Source organism: Theropithecus gelada, chromosome 11, assembly GCF_003255815.1.
Source record: "Theropithecus gelada isolate Dixy chromosome 11, Tgel_1.0, whole genome shotgun sequence".
Lineage (NCBI taxonomy): Eukaryota > Metazoa > Chordata > Mammalia > Primates > Cercopithecidae > Theropithecus > Theropithecus gelada.
Genome location: NC_037679.1, coordinates 49,526,544 through 49,535,098, shown reverse-complemented (window position 1 = coordinate 49,535,098; position 8,555 = coordinate 49,526,544). Strand labels below are relative to the sequence as shown.

At 37.3% G+C, this 8,555-nt stretch overlaps 1 pseudogene across 1 annotated transcript; it reads left to right on the top strand.

Moving 5' to 3' along the window:
* Positions 1–2,256: 2,256 nt before the first annotated feature.
* On the top strand, positions 2,257–3,092 carry LOC112634920 (annotated as a pseudogene). Its single transcript, XR_003121849.1, has one exon. The product of XR_003121849.1 is annotated as a 60S ribosomal protein L7 pseudogene (transcript).
* Positions 3,093–8,555: the final 5,463 nt, after the last annotated feature.

Sequence of the window (8,555 nt, the reverse complement as noted above, 5' to 3'; positions counted from 1 at the left end):
TCTTCTTTATTGTTGGATGCCTACTCTATGGTGAATGTGCTCTAATCTAACATTTAATTCTAAGATATTCACACTTTGTGCCTTCTTCAATGTGTGCATTCAGATTTGTCTATCTCAATTCTCCTTGCCTCCAATCTTCCAGTCTTTCCCCTTACAAGTCCTTGACCAGCCATCCATGAATTTGGATATATTCTAATGTTGGGCCACTTTCCAAATGACCAGGTGGATAACCAAATGCATTGCCCAAAACTCTGCCTATTGGGATAATGTTCCCTATCTCCCTCCAACCACCAACTGTCTTTCAAGACCACCTCTGAGTAAGGATGTAAATGCAGTTGTCCATTTTTGACTTGTCCTCACATACCAAGCTGACTCAGCTGTAAACCAAATCTCTGACTTTTCCTTATTCTATCAGCTGGTCATTTGAGATCATAGTGCAACAGATATAAATTTATAGATGGTGCTGAAGCAACAGCAGTGAATGAAGTGCTTGTGCATTTGCTAGTGCTCTCTGGTCCTACTTATAACTGATTTTGATGTAGCATTCCAAGCTATGCTATGCTATGCGGTCAGGCAAAACCTGTCTGTTCATCACAGGCAGTTCTGGATACATGTTCACTTGATGTCCCATGTTCATATGTAAAAGTCAAACTGTAATAGAGGCTCACCAGCAACAGATAAACTCATCAAGAGGTCTGGAACTGGAAAGGCTTATCAGAGTTGTCAGGTGTTAGGCCGACGTAGTTGGTCCTTTATTCTCCTGCCTCAATCAGTCATTAGAAGTGAGCTAGAAAACCATGGCTTTGGTGAGGGTAGCTCTCTGCAGCTGAGGCCAACTCTGAAGAGGGTGTTAGCTGAAAACTGCTGACAGTACTCTCAAGCAACTGGAGCAACCTGGGAGTCACATCTCCAAATCTATCTCACTGTGGAAAAGAGGCAACTTTGAGTTGGTGGAAAGGTAAAAATCATTCACTTTGTTTCTAAGCTTATAAATGTTATCTAACTCTCAATTGCCAGTGTAACCTGTCCACATTAGTTATGAAGAAATGAGATGATGTTATCAAGTGAAAAGTTGAATCAGTGATGTAGCACAACGCTGAGGTACCTCACGTACTCACAGACTAATTTATGGCTATGATGGCACCATGGAGCAGTGGAGAAAATAAGTCTTCTTCTTCTTCTTTTTTTTTTAAGGTATCTTACATGTTTAGATTTTAAAACATTTACAAATTGCAAATTTCACTTTTTGTACATTTGACAAATGCATAGAGTTGTATATACACCACCATGATACAAAACAGTTTTACTGCCCCAAAATAGTCCTGAATGCTACACCATTGTAGTCACTCCCTTGTCCTGCACTTTCCCTGGTAACCACAGACCTCTTCTCTATCTGTAAAATTTTGGCTTTTGGGTATAAGTGGCAATATACACATACCAGAAAATTGGTAGAGACATACAGTATATCACCTTTTGTACCTGGCATCTTTCTCAACAAAATACATTTGAGATTCATCCATGTCGTTCTATCTATCAATAATTCACTGTCTTTTATTGATAGCAGTTTTATATGAATGTACCATAGCCTTCTTTTAACCACTATCAATTGAAGGACAACTGGGTTATTTCCAGTTTGGTAAGCACATGCATGTTTTTCTGTGAACATAAGTTTTCATTTCTCTTGAGCAAAAAAAAAGCTGTTTTTAAATAAATAGTGTTGGATGATTTCACTCTCGATAAGGAAAAAACAATTTTCATATTATATACACAAAAATTAGCAGTGGATTGTAAATTTGTGTCAAATATTTTTAAGTAGAATAAGCAATTAACCCTAAAGAAAAATTTTACTGGTATTTTAGTAAACTTAAAAATATTAAATGTATTAACTATAATAGTTTTAAACTATATTAAAAAGAAGAAATTTGGTTATCAAAGATATCAGTAAGAGAGTGAAAAAGGCAAGTACTAGAGTGACTTATAATATATATATAATATATATATGACTAGCAGAAATTTTATATCCAGACTTCGCTTATTTTTGCATAATCAATTAGAACAGTGCAAACAAACTAAGAGGGAAAAATGGGCAAGAGACCTGAACAAGCAACCTAGAAAAGATGACGCCCAATGGTAAACAAATTTACAAATATGGGCCCAATCTTTTTAGTTATCAGAACAATGCAAATTAGATCCACAATTCAATACTCCAACACTCATACTCCAGATTGGTTAAATTAAAAGTCTGACAATGCCTCTTTCTCCGGCTGGAACCATAGAGGGTGTAGAAGAGAAGAAGAAGAAGGTTCTGCTGTGCCAGAAACCCTTAAGAAAAAGCGAAGGAATTTCGCAGAGCTGAAGATCAAGTGCCTGAGAAAGAAGTTTGCCCAAAAGATGCTTAGAAAGGCAAGGAGGAAGCTTATCTATGAAAAAGCGAAGCACTATCACAAGGAATATAGGCAGATGTACAGAACTGAAATTCAAATGGCAAGGATGGCAAGAAAAGCTGGCAACTTCTATGTACCTGCTGAACCCAAATTGGCATTTGTCATCAGCATCAGAGGTATCCGTGGCATGAGCCCAAAGATCCGAAAGGTATTGCAGCTTCTTCGCCTTCGTCAGATCTTCAATGGAAGCTTTGTGAAGCTCAACAAGGCTTCGATTAACGTGCTGAGGATTGTAGAGCCATATATTGCATGGGGGTACCCCAATCTGAAGTCAGTAAATGAACTAATCTACAAGCTTGGTTATGGCAAAATCAATAAGAAGCGAATTGCTTTGACAGATAACGCTTTGATTGATCAATCTCTTGGTAAATATGGCATCATCTGCATGGAGGATCTGATTCATAAGATCTATACTGTTGGAAAATGCTTCAAAGAGGCAAATAACTTCCTATGGCCCTTCAAGTTATCTTCTCCACGAGGTGGAATGAAGAAAAAGACCACCAATTTTGTCGAACGTGGAGATGCTGGCAACAGGGAGGACCAGATCAACAGGCTTATTAGAAGAATGAACTAAGGTGGCTACTATGATTATTTTTCTAAGCTGGTCAGTTAATAAACAGTACCTGCTCTCAAATTGAAAAAAAAAAATCTGATAATGCAAAGTGTAACCATGGATATGAAACAATTCTGTACAACCACTATCACTATTTATTTACAATCTACAGAAATGAGTATTGATGTGCAACAAAAGGCACACACAAGAATGTGTCAGAATTATTTATAATAGCTCCAACTGGAAACTTTCCCAAAAACATCAAGATGAAATGGAACAATGTGACTATGGTATATTTCAAATGATACAATATCACCATGAAAGTGAAAAAATAATTTTAAAAAAGCTGTCACAAACAAAATATTAAACAAAAGAAAAGATAAACATGACAGTATTTGTGAAGTTCAAAACAGACATAAAGGCAAAATTTGAATATGGTTAGAAATCAGGGTTGTGGTTACTTGAGGGAGGGGCAGGGGTATAGGGAAAGCCCCACATAAGTTCTTTCTTGACCTTGGTGATAGTTTCAAGGTCATTTTCTTTTTAAAACTATGTTTAGCTACACCTTTATGAACACTTTTCTATACAGATGTTATATATTAATTCTAAATATTTTAAAAATATATAAGAGACACTACAAGGTTCCTGATAACTGAGCACAACTAAATTAGTGGTAACTTTAATCTAAATATTGTTTTAATTTCTTTTCAAAAAATTAGAAAACATATTAAGCTGTCCAGTAGGTTGGTGGTATAGAATCAAGAAAGGAGAAAAACCATTTGGGAGGATGACTCAGCACCTGATATTCTCTTCTTTTTAGCTCATGTGACTTTTCTTTCTTTGCCCCCTATCAACTCCCCTGATAGGAGGATGGTTCAGCTGGATGTCAGTGCATGTCCTGGGTTTTGCTACTGCTGTCTTCAGTGTCTGCCTGTGTGTATGTGCATGTGCACCTGAGTGCACCTCTTCACCAACTCCCTGGTTTTGTTGGGAAGGCATTTCCTAAAATCATTCCTTCCTCTTACATTCCCCATTTTTCTGCACCCGCTAGGTAGAGGTAGATCTGACTAGTAAGTCTGAGAGAATAGCAAGGCGTGAGTTGCCCAGACACTTCCTCTGTTGTCTTCCCTTCCTCTTACCCAGAACATGGCTTTCTTTTTCTCAGCCACTTTGTCCTATGCAACATTATCCTAAGTGCGGAAAGTTTCTCTTCTTTGAGGGTGTAGGTAGCAAGTCCATTCGGCTGTTATGCTAAATTTAATCTTGCAACCTGACCTTTCTTAGCAGTAATGCCAATACCCAAGGTCTTCATCTGTCTTGCTATTTTGTTTTGTTTTGTTTCTTATTTGCTTCAGAGCCAGAGTGGAAAGAAGGTAGAAAGGATGGGCTAATTATTGCGCATTTTCATGACTCAAATAACACATATAAACTTCAATGTAGAATGTGTTCATGGAATTTTATATGAGTTGAGTCATTCTCTTAAATATTTTACTATATTCTAAATTTGATATTAGCAATACATCTCTTGCTATCTCTTCTGTGTCAAAAACTCCCTCCCCATGATTTCCACTTCTCTATTTCTTCCTTAAAGACTCGCTGAAGTTTTTCATGTTAGTTAGTCTGAGAACTCAGGAAATATGAAGATGAAGATGAAAAAGAGAGGATAAGGGGAGGAAGAGTAGAAAATATTATTGAGAGTGTCTGTTTATTAAATGGTCTCTATGATCCTACCTCACAGATGAGGAAACTGAGGCTAAGAAAATTAAGGAAGTTTCCCAAGACTATAAAGCTTAATAAAAGCTTCCTTTCTCTGAACTTCCATGTCACCTTCTGATTGTATTTTTAACCTAGCATATGCCATTTCTTGCCTTATGCAACTATCATCTTTTTCTATATGTTTCCCTTTTCATGAAATCAGTTATCAATCTCTTTAAAGCATAGATTGTTTTCTTTTTTAATTTATATCTATTCCCTCTAACACAATGTCCTGGACACATTAGGTGCTCAGGAAAGTTTTGTTGGTGATGACATAAGAGCTCAAAATTAGATAAACAATATTTAAAATGCAACAGTTATGAGATGCAAAATTTGAAGTTGTTGTGCATGTTTGGTGGATATAATAGAGAAATAGGTCTCTCTGCTGCGTAAGTTGTAGGGTATGGAAGGATATATTCTCTTTAAATAAAAAGTACAGTGGGCTGGGCACAGTGGCTCACACCTGTAATCCTGGCACTTTGGGAGGCCCAGTGGGTGGATCGCCTGAGATCAGGAGTTTGAGACCAGCCTGGCCAACATGGTGATACCCTGTCTCTACTAAAAATACCAAAAAATTAACTGGGCATGGTGGTGGGTGCCTGTAATCCCAGCTACTTGGGAGGCGGTGGCAGGGAGAATCGCTTGAACTCAGGAGGCAGAGATTGCAGTGAACTCAGATCACGCCATTGCACTCCAGCCTAGATAACAGAACAAGACTCTGTCTAAAAAAAAAAAAAAAAAAAAAAAAAAAAAAGTACAGTGACATTTTTAAGGACTTTAACATCAAGGACCCCGCCATACTGCTTCCTACCCATGAAACCTTGAGTGGGTTCTCAACCTCTCAGAAATAATGTTTCCCCCCTCAGAAAAAAATCACATCTCTCTGAGAGAGTTGTTAAGAGGTAATAGCTTGGGAAGATTTGAAATGGTAATAATATGATGCTCTAAATGTACATTAGCTATTTAATAATGATATGTGATCTAGATGACAGAACATGATATATGTCACATAATGTGCAATATACATAATATAATATATGCTACATAGATATATTATATAATATTAGTCTGTCATTTTGTAATAACTCTTTATTTTTTTTAGCCAAAGCCCAGAGTGAATTCTCAATAAGTATTAGGCCTTACTCTTTAGACAGAGAAAATGCTGTTACTGTCACTCACGTGAAGTTACTGCTTCTTTCCTCTGTCTTCTTTATTCTCTATCTGATTTTCCCCTCCTTGACTATCACTTCTGACTCCAGGCATATGTCAGAACCATGAAATATTAATCAGTTCCCCGAGGGAAAGATTTTCCTAGGGCTTTTCTTGCTCCTGATTTTCCAAGCAACTGTGAATACCTTTCTTCCACCCTATACTATTCTTGCTGCAGACCTGCCTAGACTAAGGACACTTGAGGTCATAACAGCAAATTATTGGGTTGATACAGTCCATATTAGTTAATCTTCAGGTCCTTGCAGCATAGAGCACATTCTCTTCATTCAGTAGATGATTAAAAATGCTTATTGACTGGAATTTAACTTTATCATAGAACAAATCCACCTGTATTATCTTTTTTATTCCCTTTCAAGAAGTTTTTTCTGTTTAATATAATTATGTCTTCTGAAGGCAAACTCCTAAAAGAAGACAATATTTGCATTTATTTTTTTAACTAAAATATTATTTTTAAATGTATTATTAAAACTAACATATGTTTGTAATTAAAAAAAATTCAAACAAGATAGATAAAAGTGAAGCAAAGGCCGGGTGCGGTGGCTCATGTCTGTAATCCCAGCACTTTGGGAGGCCCAGGCGGGCATATCCTGAGGTCAGGAGATCGAGACCACCCTGGACAACACGGTGAAATCCCATCTCCCCTAAAAATACAAAAATTAGCCAGGCTTGGTGGCAGGCGCCTGTAGTCCCAGCTACTCGGAGACTGAGGCAGGATAATGGGATGAACCCGGGAGGTAGAGTTTGCAGTGAGCTGAGATCGCACCACTGCACTCCAGCCTGGGTGACAGCACAAAACTCCATCTCAAAAAAAAAAAAAGAAGGAGAGCAAAACTCAAAAATCCCCCATTAGTCTACCTTTAACCCTGTTAGAAATTCTCACTATTAATTAGTTGTTGTGTAGCCTTCCAGAAAATATACACATGCCATAGTCTTACACACTCATACTCCCTCCATGAGCACTTATTCATATACTAATATTTGTATGTATACATGTATTCATATGTATATATATATAAAGTATAAAGTATATATCACTCATACTGTTCTGTAACTTACTTAAAAATTTGAACTACATTAATGACAATCAGAATAGTTGTATGTTGGGAAGCTTTTCATACAAGCACCTTAGAAGCAACATCATTCATTTTTATTGCTTTTGTAGGATGTCATTGAAGAGACAATCCATAACTTATTGCAGAATTCTTCTATTTATAAGCACTTTGATTGTTCTCACTTTTTCGTGGTACAAGCTGTGCTTCAGTGAATGTGGCTGTGCTTCTCTTATTGCAGACTTGAGCCAATGTTAATACACCCATAGATTGCGTACAGAAAAGGAGGCATGCTTCAGTTATAGTAAAATAGCTTTTTAAAACAATTTTTGAATAGACTGTGTTTCCCAATAGTTTGACTTGTTTACACTCCCAACAATAGAGTGTGAGAGCATCAATCTTACACTTGGAAAAGATAAAATGGTACCGTAATATTGTGAAACACATATTTGGTCTTAGTTCCTGTTTGCTGGCATACAAAGGCTAAAATCCTCGGAACCTCTGGAGTGATGAATGGGTTTTGTTTGTTTGTTTGTTTTATGCTACTGAGATGACTGGTGGCGGGGGTACTTTGGAAAGCTTCAGCTTGTTTAGAAACACCTCTGGGAAAAAAGAGGGACTGAAGATTAAGTTGATCGCCAGTGGCCAAAGTTTTAGTCAATCATATCTGCTTAATAAAGTCTCCATAAAATTCCAAACGGACAGGCTTCAGCGAGCCTCCTGACAGGTGAACACACGGAGGTTACTGAGGGTGGTGCACCCAGAGAGGACATGGAAGCTTCCCCCATACTCCACTCTCTGCATCCCTTTAACCTGGCTGTTAATCTGTGCACTTCATAAAATCCTTTATCATCTTGTATATCCTTTAGGTCAGATAAAAATGTAACATGGTACTTAAAAATACAGAAAAGCAAAACAAAAGCAAAAGTGTTTTCTTCTCTCTTACACACCACTCAACACAACACTTCATCAGGTATGCGAGGGTTTTCCCATATACGAACCAAGAAATTCTGCAGCAAACACCAGCTGAGTGTCCTCCAATTCCATCCCACTCTCTAATGGAGATAGTGTCAGATCTTTTAGACCGAGGGCTCGTTTCTTAAAGACAGATCTCCATTTTAGATGCCTATGCAATCCCAAGGTTGTAGCCTGTGCTTCTGACTGACTGGTTATAAACTGAGGTTCACACAACCCTTTTCTTAGGTTCAAGCAATTTGCTAGAACAGCTCATAGAATGGAGAGAAACACTCTACTTACAATTATCAGTTTATTAAATTTTAAAAATAGAAAAGAGCTAAATTCTAGTATCTGCTTCTGAGTTTAATCTATTGAGATATAAAATATCATGTAGCCTCTGGAAAACTCCAAGGTACTCTTGTGAGATAATGACAGTATAAAAGGCAAATAATGTTTTAGTATTATTACGAAAAAGGTTTTTAACCTTGTGTACCTGAAAAAGTTTTGTAAATCCTCGGGGATAGCTGGACCACACTTTGATAACTACTTCGTTGGAGCAAGAATTTC